Genomic DNA, 13,654 nt, shown 5'->3' with positions numbered 1-13,654 from the left:
TTTTTAATTTACATCTCTGTGTTTCCCTTTAAACTATGGGTGCTTCAAGTGCTGGACAAAGAGATCAACTTTTTGAGAGACAGAGAAGGAAAGCATGACAAAAGTAGACTTACCTATATCTGAATGACTTCCTTGAATGTGATAAGATTTGCTGTTCCCTAACAATTTCCCTACTCTTCCTCTACTACTAGATCCTCCCAAGTTTAATGGGCACATAGCTGTATACTGTCTACCCATTTTCTTGTTCTCAATGCTGGTTGGACTGTGAACGTGATGGCAGGAACTGGTGCAGCCTTCTTTGTCTGTGAGGTAGAAGCTGATGTTGAGGATGGCAGATTAAAAAGAGAGAAGGAGCATGGAATCCCAATACCTATGGCCAATATATCATTCCTGGATTGTTTATGCTTATATCGTTGTGTGAAAGAGAAACAAGTATCTCTCTTGTTTAAATCACTATTAATTTGAATTTTACCACCACATCCAAACCTGTACCTTAATCAGCATGAGAAAGAAAAGATGTCAGAGGTGAAAAAGCCCTTCTATTTCTAACTTAGATCAAAGTCTGATGGGAGGATGGGTGTGGGAGAACTGAGCAGAGCACTTCTGGTTTTGTCTGTGTGGAAGCTTGGGGAACTTTGTTACAAATACTTCTCTGGATCAGCCTTTTCCAATATAATTTCTTCAAATTATTCTCCAAGGTATCGATCATATGATAGAATAGGAAGGATTGAAAAACATAAAATTTTTTTTTCCTATTCCTGCTAACTTTTTAGATGTAACTTTTGGATGATAAAGGTGATCATTAATATGTCAGGAAGATCTATTACCAAGACCCATGTCAGACTCCTGGCAGAAATTCTGCAAACCAAGACCTGGTCACTAACTTCAAGAAGATAAACAGATGAGGTACATACAACCAGAAGACAAAAATGGGTAGGTAGGAAGCTAGATAAATAAGAGAATACTGCTTACCCAAATTCACTTTTTAAAATCAAATAATAGAATACTGAGAAGAGGGGGAGGAAATATGGCCTGGTGGACAAATTAAAGCTTTGGGATACATTTGGGGATTGTAACCCAGTCATTTGTTGGCAGTTTGACCATGAGTAAATTACTTCACTTGTGCTCACTCTCCACTAAGAGCAGGGCAATAATACCCACTCCCAAGGATTGTCATGAGCATTAAAAACCATGTAGTTTTTCTTTAAAAAAATGGTTATTCTTTTATACATGTCTTAATTCACAGTGAAATTTCCATATAGGGGGAATTATCTAATTTTTTCCATGTGGGTACCCTATTATCTCTGCACCATTTTTTAAAATAAAAGTCCTTCAGTCTCCAGTGCCATCTCTTTCATTCATCTAGTTTCCCAAGTCTGTTTCTCTTCTCTTCTATTGGTTTGCTTATCCCTGAACCAATCCCTCACTGCCTTCTATGTGCTTTATACATGTCATTATATCTGGAATGGCAGTTCTGCTATCTCATTCTTCCTTATAGTTGTCTTGGCTATTTATACTCTTCACCCAAGTTTCAGAATCACCATCTATAAGAAACACTGTCAAGATCTGTCAGAATTGCATTATTGTATAGATGACTGGGGAATACTGAACTAAGGTACAAAAAGTAGGTTAAGATTAGAGAAGCAGAGGGTAGTGAGGGGTAAGGAGGGAGTCAGGGCAGGAGGAATGGCATGAGGTAGGAAAGCCCAGGGTGTGTTTTGCACATGGAGTGGTCTAGTTTGACTGGTAAGTGATGGATACCGGGAGGGAGAGGTACAGAAGGCACCTTAGCTGTCATATGCAGTGCCAATGCACAGAGAGAAGCCTGTGCTGAGCCCAGAGAGCCCTGTGACAGCCACCTAATGAAAATCAACTTCCCATCCAACTTTGTGAGGTAATAATGCAATGAATATTCATGGAAGAAAAGTTAGAGGAAGTTTAATTAGATGTTAATCAGGTACTAAGCTATGAAAGCATTGCTTTCCAATGGGAGTCCTTGTAAATGTAATTTTACCTGTGGCCACTAAATTCATCTGTAAGCACTCTGTGGCTATGAGCTAAGAAATATACACTCTCTTCTGATTTTCCCTCATGTGCAATTAGCTTGACCAAAAACATGCTTAGCCAGGGGCACTTATTAACTTCCAAAAATGGAGCCTCTGGGGACTTGACTTCCTGAAAGACACTGAAGGGAGTCAAGCCTGTCGCTAGTCTGATGAGCATGTGATGAACAATTTATACTAGGGTGTAAAAGACAGTCCATGGAAACTCTGTTTTCTAATGGAGCCCATGAGGACTGGTGATGCTAACACTTACTGAGTCTTTATTAATTTCCAGGCACTAAGCTAACCCTCTACCTAACTGTTCATTTAATCATCACAACAACCCTCTGTACTGTTATTAATATGAAATACTATTATTACTGCCCCTTTCACAGATGAGAAAATGGGAGCTCACACAAGTTAAGCAACATGCCAGAAACCACAGTGCCAGGACTCAACCTGCATCCAAAGAGAATGTTGAGCACAGTGACGGCCCGTAAGGAAGATACTTTGGGAACACAGTCCTCCTCAGGAAGATTTTCAGTTTGGTGTTTTCTGTGGCTTTAGAAGTATCATTAATTAAGCACCAGGTAGGGATCTAATGTACAACATGACAAATATCATTAACCCACTATGTGTTATAGATGAAAGTTGTTGAGCGTAGTCAATCCCGAGAGTTCTCATCACAAGAAAAAAAAAAAAAAAAACTTTTTCCTGTCTCTTTAATTTTGTGCCTATATGAGAATGATGGATGTTTTCTAAACTTATTGTGATAATCACTTCAGGATGTATGTCAATCAAGTCATCATGCTATACACCTCACACTTACACAGTGCCATATGTCAATTATATCTTAGTAAAACTGGAAGAAAATAAATAATGTATTAAAAAAACAAAACAAAACAAACAAAACAAAAATGGAGCCTATTCACCCTGCCTAAACCTGCTGGGGTATACCAGTTCACTGCACATTCAGCTTTCCTTTTGCTTTACTGCTGTGATTTCCAGAGCCCAGAAAGCCACTCAGTTCTGTTGTTATGCAGGTCCCATGTTGACTGAATCCCCTGCAAATCTATTTTAAATGCCAGGTGGGTATTAGAAGATACAAACCAGTGCTTGCAGAATCACAGCATTTGTGAGCGTGATGGAAGTGAGAGTTTGGTCATCTGTCTAGCCCAGTTCTCTCAGGCAGTAAGGAAGCAGGCTCAGGGAAGTGAATTGCCTGCCTCTCAATGACACAGAACATTTGGGCAAGGACTAGCCTCCAGATCTCCCGACTTCCGGTTTACTGCTCCATCCATGACACCTGCCTTCTCTTTAAACTATCTTTGTCAGTCTACTGATTATTTCCCTTGCTCTCGAATAAGACTGCTTTGTTCTTTGTTTTCTAGTTCACTTTCCAAGCTCTGACTGGTTTTGTGTGTCTTGGGAGGGGCTGAAGTTGACTCACATTGCTCAGTCTACACAGCTTGAGACTGAAAACAAGGCTTACAAAGCAATGGTGTTCCAGTGGTTCTTCCAGGCCCACCCAGGTTCTTCTCAAATTGTCCTTGGAGCCTGTCAGCAATGGTCTGCAGTGGGCACCTCCAATGACACCCTTCACTGCACCATGACTCCTGCCATTTCCCCCGGGTTGTGATGCTACAGATGATGATCAGGTCACCTGATGCCTTCCCCCAAAGTGACGGCTGCTGCCCAGGCTGTCAACCACGAGCTGATGTTGCTTCTTCCTGGGCCAAAGATGATGGTACTGAAACTGACAGCACTAACGGCCTGCACCCAGCCAGAACACAGATGGGCACTTGAACCCACATGCTGGCACTTGAACCCAGCCAAAACCCGACTGGGACTCGAACCCAGCCTAAAGCCAGATTGGGACTTAAACCCATGGTTTTAAATTAGAATTATTCACCCTGTGTCTGGACTCACTGAGGTTCAGGTTCTTTATGCCTCCGCGCAGAAGGAATTCAGCGAGAGACAAAGTGATAGGCAAGAATCAGACTAAGGTAGGACGTTTGTGAGAGATGCAAGCGGGCAGGCACAGAAACTGCCCGAGGATCCGGTGGGCCACAGTTCTGTCATCCAAGGGGCAATGGGGTTGGAAAGTCCTGCCTCTTTCCCGGAGTAGTAGCTCCTCCTTAGTATCCAAGTAAGGTGAGTATTCAAATCAGCTGAAAGGCAGTCTTCAAACTCTTGCCCTCGGTCTGAATCTAAATGCAGGCCTCATCCCATCCCCCTGCCCAATGACCTGAGGCAATTCTCGCACCTCTGCCGGTTAAGCAAGCTTGCCTTGGTCCGACAGTTTTCCTAAACATACAGTGGTCTCCCAAGATCTCCCAGGTTTCCCTCTTTATCTGTGATCCCCTGAGACTTCCACAACCACCTGTGCCTACAGTGTCCCTGCAAGGACTGCCTGATGTCAATGTGGTACCAGTGCCAGCTCCCCTCTCCCATACCAATACTAGGACCCCAGCGGGAATCTCTGAGCGCAGATAAAGGAAAATTGAATGATGCAAATCATGCTATACACGGAATTGCACTTGCCCTCAACTTTGGATCATTTTCACCATTCTGAACTTGTGTGCTGATTTTCAGTGAGAACTCTTCTAGGTGGACTCTCGATGGACCCATCCAACCAGCACTGCAAACGTGACATAATTCAAGTGCGGACACAGCTTAGACTCAGGTTGAGGCTCCTGCTAATACCCTTAACTCTGAGGAGAGTCTGTAAGTAGTAGAGCGTCTATATAGTCCGACAATAGAAGAGCAGTTCAGAGCATAAACTGGGCATTTAGACTGTCAACATTCAACTCATGGCTCCCCTACTCGTAGCTGTGTGTGACCTTTGGTAATTTATTAAATCTGAGGCTCAGTGCACTCACTGAGGACCCTCGTGATAATTAAATGAGATAATTCACAGAAGGCACTGAGCACCATCCCTGGGATCAACTTAGAGTTCAGTAACTGTTGAATAAGTCAGACACTGGAGATTGCAAATGTTGAAAAAACAAACCTCTGCAGGTATTTATTTAAACCTCAGAGACCCATGAACTTGAAACGGTACAGAAGTTCATGCAGCAGCTTTATCCTCATTCTGCACATTACTCACTTATTCAATAAATGTATTTTGGATTGTCTGCTTAGCACTGAGTTTAAGACAAGTAGAACTTAGCCTGCTGGGGGACAAAGACAATTCAGTGGGATAAGTTGCATGATAGGGGAGAAAAGATATTGCCAGATTTCACTGAACCTCAGTTGCTGTCATTTGTAAGATCTTTTTATGTACCTCTTTAAAAAGTTAGCAGTTTTAATTGTAAGACATCAGTTTTAACAGATTGATGGATAATTTTCAGTAAGTGTAAGACAGCATTTTCAGAGCTGTTGCAATGCAAAAAAAAATCTTAGAAAAATAAATGAAATAAACGGGTGATTAAGAAAGAAGAACTTGAATCCTTATCAGAGTTATTGTGGGCCATAAAGAGATTAATATTATGTTTAAAGATTTTTTAAAATGTGTAGCCAGTCGCCATAATGGACACCTGTCACTGTTTGGCTGCCCCGCATACAAAGCTCTGAACTATTTGGGGAGAGGCTCCCTTTGAGAGTGTTGGCTTTACCTCCCACTATAAAAGCCAAAATAACCAGAGATTTCCTTTTCCCACCACCTGATGGCTGGTGGGTGATCACAGGGCTTGGGCTTAATTCTTTGGTCTTCTTTGGAAATTTGACCATTGAACTAGTGACATAAAGATGAAAGAGCAGTTTAGGGTTTATTCATAATGAAAGGCAGCCAGCAATGGTGTTACTGTCGTTAACGGCAGGGCTGTTCCCTATGTTGTGTTCGGTTTTCAGATAGGACATTCTTGAAATTCTTATTCATCTATTTTAGCCAAAAGGGGAAATTACCATCCATTTTAACTTGAAACAGGTAAGTGTGGATTCTTTCCCGATCTCTTGATGTAATGCCAGAACTCACTCTTCGAGTCTGAATCTGCATGTTGGAGTTCCCGGTTATAAATTAAATTCATCTTGCATTATTTACATTTTCTAGCTCAGTTTCTCTGAAGTGGAATTGAGAAGCGAAAAATTCCCAAATCAATTTGAGTGTCTCAATCTTCTAGAGTTAAGGATTTTTCTTAGTTCAATACTCTTATTTCACCCACAGCACATTCGATATCAATCTTCTTTTCCACTCGTACTTTCTACAGTATTCAATTTAGATCCACAGAAATATTTTTATACTTAAAACATCTTTTGACTTTCATAATATTTAATTGCATCGTTTAATTGCAATACGTACTTATAAACAGGCTGGGAAATAAAAATAACCATATCTTGAAAAACAGATAATGAGTTGGTGCGAGCGGAAAGGTTTATGCATAACCGAGGATCACATAATAGAGCTGAACAGCTAAGGCGCTGGTTATCAGTCTAACTTGGAAAATTAAACTTGGAGAGTGGTAGTTAATTCTGCCAGTTGGTTAAGTGAAGGCTTATTAAAGGGAGCATCTACACTGATCTTTTGCCATCTGCCTTGATGGTGTGAAGTAGATAAACACGGTGAGTAGTTGGTAACTTAATGAAGCAAAGGGGTTTTCAGCTGAGTGAAAAAAAGAATTTGTATAATAAGGGTTTGTAGTTATGCCTTTGACATTGGTCTCTTTGATTCCAACCTGGACTTCCAACGTTTTCTCTCCCCATTTGTAAATAGTTGCACAATCTTCAGCTTTTCTCTTAAGTATTTTAAACCACGGAGAGGAACGCTTTCTCACTGACTCTTTAGAATAGTGCTCAGAGGTAGGTAACCCATGATTCCTATTTTACTGTGGAGGAAACAGATTATGCGTCTGTCCATGGACACAAACTGAACACTCGGGGGATCTGAGACACTAAACCAGGCTTCTGGCTTCTACTTTCTGAAAACCACCAGCACTTCCATGCCATTCTATTGGCCTGAGCAAGACACAGCGAGGATGCAAGAGGGGAACGGACACCATTTCTTAATGGAGCGAGTTGCAAAGTCACGTTGCAGAGCCCTGGATTCAGGCAGGGGTGTAGAATTGGGCCGCTTTTTGCAGTTGGCCTCAGGCAGGTTGAGGCCAGAGCAGGCAGGGCCTAATAGGCCATTTAACACATTTTACTTTTTTTTTTTGCCTTTTTGCCATTTCTTGGGCCGCTCCTATGGCATATGGAGGTTCGAAGGCTAGGGGTCGAATCGGAGCTGTAGCCGCCAGCCTATGCCAGAGCCACAGCAACACGGGATCCATGCCATGTCTGCAACCTACACCACAGCTCACAGCAATGCCAGGGATCGAACCCGCAACCTTGTGGTTCCTAATCGGATTTGTTAACCACTGAGCCATGACAGAAACTCCTAACACATTTTACTTTTATTCTGTAGGTACTGCGCAAAGATTTTCAAGGCGGACTTTGCCCTTGAAGAGGTCACTCCGCTTTGGGAAAGAGCAGACACAGAGGAGCAGTTAGGAGGCTGTTGTAAAGATTCAGGTGAGAGACGATGAAAATGAGTCACCTTCATAGGGGTGGCGTTCAAGAGAAGCAGGAGATGCTAAGAGAGAAAGGAAAATTGACAGGATTTGGGCATGGACCGAACATTGAATTTCTAGACCCTAAGCTGCTTGAGGGCAGACAGAAGAATTTCCTCTCTGAAATCCCAGGTGTTCCATAACTATTTGGAAATCAAATGAATTCCTATATTTCATAGTGCATGTTTTTTTCTCAGTGACTCCTTTGGGGTTTGGTACATAGCCTCCGTGCTTTTTCCAGTACTTTCCAGAAAAAGCGCAGTTAGAGGACCCTCCTGACCCGGTCCTTAGGTGTTACCTTTCCCAGCCTCGACATTAGGAGCAGCTGGCTCCAGTTCTGACCTCGTGGAAAATGAGAGACTCAACAAGACATCCACGCCTTTCTAGATGCCGTCTCAAGGGGGCCTCCCGGGGGCCATCAGGCGAACCAGCTCCCAGGCCCTTGCCTGAGAGAAAAGTGCAAGACGGCCAGGGATTCCGTGGAAGGATATGGTGGCTCTGGCCCTGGTATGCTATTTTCCTCTCTGGGAAAGAAGGTGCCCGGTCGTAGCTGTGCGCAGCAGAGGTTCTGCTGTTTGCAAATCAGGAAACTGAGGGCCTGGCTCACTGTTACGAGGCACTTGGATTGGAGTCGCCCAGCATCAAGGGTTTGCCTCACCCCACAACACAGGGCTGCCCGAATGCAATTCTGGAGACGGAAGTGGTGAAGCTGAAGGGAGAAGCTTTCCTTGCTTCAAGTCTGCAGATCTGGGCAGTCGAGTTTTTTCCCCCTACATGCTTACTCTTTCCACGCGTACTCGCAGCTATTCTTAGGAGAGCCAAGGATTTGGCTAACAGACTGGCCCTTTCTGGAAGAAGAGAAAGCTGTCTTTGCAACCTTAGGGAGGGGTCTTCCTGCCTGCCCGGTGTTAGGGGAGCCAGTCCTTCTATTAGCATCTGGGGCTAATTTCCTGTGTCTAGCCCTCCTCCCTCCATCTCTCAGAGCCCACAGACACCGAAAATGTCAGACAAGACTGCCTTTCATAACACCTTTGAGCTTCGGTTGTGTGTCTGAAAAGCAGAATGTTGCAAACTTTTTTTCTTCTGTAACAAGCAGAGCACGTTGGCAGTTTTACCTAACAGAGCCCGAAAACGGACCCCCGGTGCAATTTATTCCAGGCTTACAAGCTGCCCGCTGGGTTTTTCATGTGAAAGAGTCATGCCTTAAATAATTGGCTCAAGTTTAAAAAAAAGTAAAGCACGCAAAACAATCTGGAGTCACTTCTGGGACTGTAGGTTGCTGATTGTGAATCAAGCCCAGGAAAGTGACCTCAGGCTCCACTGCAGTGACACCCCTCCCACCCCCAATCCTACCCCCACCTTTTTTCCTGAGGGACAAGATCAGAGAAAGTGGAGAAGGCTTAGCATGAACCGACTCCTCTTCGTGCCTTATTCTCAAAATATCGAAGGGGCAATCTCCAGCCTGGTGTGCGGGCACTTAACCACACGCCTATTACTGCTGATGAGATTCGTGCCGTTTGGCCCTTGTACTTCGATTTCACCCTTAAACTTTACAAGTTCTCCCGTCTTGGAGCTATTAAGTTATTTTCCAGGAAAACCCACCCACGCCAGTGCCCACACCCTCTCGCCCTTCTCTGTATCTGTGGGAATGTGCCCGTTCAGAAAGCTGCTTTGATGCCAACTGGTATGGGAGAGATGGAGTTGAGGAGTGGACAGCGGCCGGGCCACATGCACAAACAGAACTCTGACCCACAGCCGGAAGCCAGCCCCCCCTGGTCTATCACAAACAGCCTGGGAAGCCAGGCTGTTGTCGGACTTGCAGAAAGACAGATTGCTCTCTCTCATGACAATCCAGGAAGCTAAATGATACCTTCTACGCTAATCTACCCCAAACAGCCAGGACTTGATTTAAACTTCCAGGTGCCCCAACTTTTTTTTTTTCTACTTTCAACTTGGGACTAGAGAAAGCCAAATGCACACCCCTAACTCATCAGACCGGACTGCCCCCCACCCCCCCAGTTCTTGTGGGTCCACTTCCAGCTTCCCCAGACCAACAGCCTCTGAGCAGGACACAGGAAGCTTCTTTCCCCATTTCCGCCCCGATGAAGCCTCCACCTCCCCTGCCCGCTTCCGTGTCTGCTGAACGCAAGTGACATTGACTGCATCCCTCACCGCTGCAAGCTCTGAATAAATAGCCTCTGCCTGTTCTTGGCTAATTGGTCCTGGTTTATTTCCACACGTGTTTTAGCTCTTGGGAGAGGTTCGAGTTCATTGGGTGTGCCTGTGACTTTTCTGGAACTCCTTCTGCCCATCTCCCTCCTGTCCCTAAGTGAAACCGAGCAGATGGAGGGCAGGTCTCATACCCTCTCTGCCACAGGAAACTGACCTCCTCCAGGGGCAGAGTGGTCCTTAAGCCATTCCTTCCTAATCCCTAGCAGCTCCAGAAAAGCATCATTTTTAGCCAAAGCCGGGAGTTCCTTTCAGATGAACCTTCAGACCTGACTGGTGTTTCAGGCTCATTTGAATCCTCAATGGGCTAAGGAAGGGCAGGTGGGGCTTTCTCCATTGGAAACACGCGTTCGGCCATTCTTCCTGTTATTTAGTTACTCAAGGTACATTTATCACATGATGAATTCTGAAATAAAGGTTTGATTTCTTCTTTATTTTCAAGGACGTTTTTTTGAGCACATTATTTTTGATTCTGGTGAAACTAAAGTTCCCTGGCGTGGCGCCTGGGAGATAGTGGTTCAAAGTGCAGTCGCAAGGATCAGGCTCGTAATTCAATAGCTCACTGAGGGGGTGTTATTTTTCACCCCAGCTTTTCACAATTTTCATCCATTTTCTGATGCTAAGTATTTATGCTGTTGTGTCTCTGCTTGTTTTATTTTAAAATTACTTGTGTAATTACGAAGTACACATACAAGGAGCGTATGCTCATTGCTTAATGCTCAGCCCTTAAGTCCGAGTCCTGACATCTGTCCATCACCTGACAACCATTGGAAAGGGCCTACAAAGTCGGATTGAGTGGGAAGCTAAAGATGCCTGAGTTCTAGGGCCCCTCATTTTCTATCTCCTTCCAAGCCCCCGGGAGGGGCCCTGCCCACGTGTTGACACGCTCACAATGATTTTGTAAAATTTGCAAAAGGAGCATATTTTAGCCACGATTGGTCAAGATGCCTGTTGCTTTCTATTCAACATTCCCTACTGTCACATTGCTTCCTCTTGTGTTGGGTTCGGTGAAAGGAGTTTCGAGGAATTTTGAGACCTGCCTTGGAGGAGGTTGAGTTGGGGATTTAACTGGTTTCAGTGTAATGGGATAAGTCTATGTGTGCCGCTAAGTTCTTGCTCCCAAGGTTTATGATGGGCCAAGTGGCAAAGCTTGAGGTCAACTCTACTGCTAATGATATTAACATGATAGATACTCCGTGCCTTTCCCTTTCTTTGTGGCCAGTCAAGGCCTTGGATTCTTTAACTTAGATGCCACCCGTATCTCCCATACTTGCTGACATGAGATGGTAATCCTACCTCCCTTTCTAGTTCCAACACACTTTCCTCAACTTATCGCCCTGTCTTCTTTCTTACACAACCCTCTGTACGCAAACCGGACCCTATGCCCATTGCCACCCTATGCCCATGCTCGACCCTGCAATGGCAGCACTCAACACTGTCCACACAGGTTCTCACTCAGGTCTTGCTCATTGGACGCAAAATATTGACACAGTTAGAGATAACACAGAGCCCATACTAACTCACTCCTTGAGGACATCAATGACAGACTGGTTAAGGTTGGTCTTTTAAAGAGTATCTAAAGTTAGTCCGTGTATAAGAAAACTTGAAAAGCCCACACATGCCAGAAATCGGTATTTTCATAGATTTGACAACCATCCCATAACACTACATGACATGACTAAAGATAAGGTTCAAAGTTTAAAGAAACCTTTCTAAATGAAATTCAATCAACATCTAGAGGGAAATTGATATTTTTCCATTGTCTATGTAGAAAGTGGCATTACAAAGCACTCCTATATGAAGAGATGATCAAAGTACACATAGAAATACAGGGAAAAGCATCATAAAGGCTTGCTAGGGAGTTGATTAATAGAAATATTTTTGTAGATATTAGGATGTGTGGCATTTGTCAGGTTTTTATTATTTTGATTTTTTGTGATATCTTTTCTCATTCCACATGTTTACCTGCATATCTAGTTTTTAATTAAATTTTAATTTTGAGATCCTTGTCAATTCACCTGCAGTTGTAAAAAAAACAGCAAAGAGAGCCTCTGTTTCCTTTATGTATAGGCAGAAATGATGTAAATACATAGATTCTGTATTTCCTTGTTTCCCCCAAGGCAATGTCTTACAAGAGCATAGTGGAATATCAAAACCAGAATGTTGACAATGATACAGTCCATATCTAATTTTTATTTGCAGTCTTGTGCCTTTTTTCTCAAGAGCTCCCCTTCCCCCAAGTCTAATAAGCTGTAAGTTTCAGGTCCCCCAAACCATGGATCTCCACCCCCCCCACCCCCCACCCCCCCGTATGTGCTGGCCACCATTTTTGGTGCTGGTGATGGAGCATTGAACAGAGACAGAGTCCCTGGCTTCAGGGAGCTTACATTCTGGGGAGGGAGCTGGAAAATCAAACATAGAGTCTGTTCGATGGTGATGAGTACTGCTCCCAAAAGAAAGCAGGGAGGGGATCAGGAATACGGTGACGGATCGGAGTTGCCCGTTTGAGAAGGGTGGCTGGGAAGAAAGGATTCACTGGGCAGAGACACGAAGAAAGTGAAGGAGCAAAGCCAAGAGGGCTTTGCAGGGAGACGGAAGGGCCAAGTCCCCGAGGGCGCGTACCTGCGGTGTTTGAGGAGTAGCGTGGAGGCTGAGCGAGCCAGGTGGGGAGCAGGGTGTCTGGAGCGGAGATAGGTGTAGATGTGGCAGGTGGAGCTGGGCCTCCAGCCTCGTGGGACGCAGGAGGAGCTCATTTTGCTCTGAAAGAATTGGGAAGGTATCAAAAGAACACATTAAAACAGGGACCAGCTTAAACGGGGTTTGCATCCTTAAAAACAAGTTGTTGATGAAGTAAACTGGGGGTTTTGTTTTTTTAACAGAGGCAGCACTGCGCATGTGCAAGACAGGAACACTCGCCTCCAGGATGAGCCTGGACCCAAGAATCTTCAGTCTACAGAACTTAGAGAACAGCAGTGTTGCCACAGGAGCCCTTTACAAAGTGAGAGGTCCTTCTGGAAGGAGGACCTGGCTTCCAGCAGCACAAGGAGCTTACATGAATGATGGGAGACTAGCCCATCAACGTCCGAGTTTGAAATTTCCCTAATCCCTTAAATTCACCTCTAGCCCTGGATCTGGGAGACACATTGCAGTCCTGTCTCCTGTCTCCTTGTCAGTCATTCTTGCAACAAAGCTCTTTCATTTCTCAAAAGCCAGACGACAGAGCTGGCTTCTACATACATCGGGCAGCCAGCCCTTGCTTGGTATATTGTATTGTTAAGAGTTCTGAGCAGATAGACAGTGAGATAAGACTTAGATTTAAAAGAACTGCTCTGGCTGAGAATAGCTGGGGTATAAGGCAAAGAAAGAAGCAGGAAGCAGGACCAGCTAGGTAGCTTGTGGGGCAGATGTAAAATGAAAGGCTTGGAGTTCGTGTCACGGCGCAGCGGAAATGAATCCAGCTGGGAACCATGAGGTTGTGGGTTCGATCCCTGGCCTCGCTCAGTGGGTTAAGGATCCAGCATCGCCGTGAGCTGTGGTGTAGGTTGCAGACATGGCCCAGATCTGGTGTTGCTGTGGCTATGGTGTAGGCTGGCGGCTGTAGCTCTGATTCGACCCCTAGCCTTGGAACCTCCATATGCCACGGGTGCAGCCCGGGAAAAAAAAATAAAGCAAAAAATAAAAATAAAATGAAAGGCTTATTTGAAAAGCAGAGAAAAAGCTTTGCTTCCATGGTCTCCCTCTTGGCCTCTCCCTGTGTTCGCTATATGCTGTTATGTTCCATCAGGTAGGGGGACACACTGGGGTGAATGCAGACAAACACAGTTGCCTGGGGCCCTG

The 13,654-nt window shown here is 44.5% G+C and overlaps 1 long non-coding RNA gene across 1 annotated transcript in view; it reads right to left on the bottom strand.

The window, feature by feature from the left end:
- LOC106505333 overlaps positions 1-13,654 on the bottom strand; it is an 83,080-nt gene that overhangs the window by 19,343 nt on the left and 50,083 nt on the right. The window contains exon 2 of the long non-coding RNA XR_001299652.2: positions 12,440-12,576. This is a non-coding gene — a long non-coding RNA (uncharacterized LOC106505333). The remainder of the gene's footprint in view (positions 1-12,439; positions 12,577-13,654) is intronic.

This window comes from Sus scrofa, chromosome 11 (assembly GCF_000003025.6).
Source record: "Sus scrofa isolate TJ Tabasco breed Duroc chromosome 11, Sscrofa11.1, whole genome shotgun sequence".
Classification (NCBI taxonomy): Eukaryota; Metazoa; Chordata; class Mammalia; order Artiodactyla; family Suidae; genus Sus; species Sus scrofa.
Note: the sequence above shows the minus strand (reverse complement) of the source record. Positions and strands in the feature narration are given on the sequence as shown.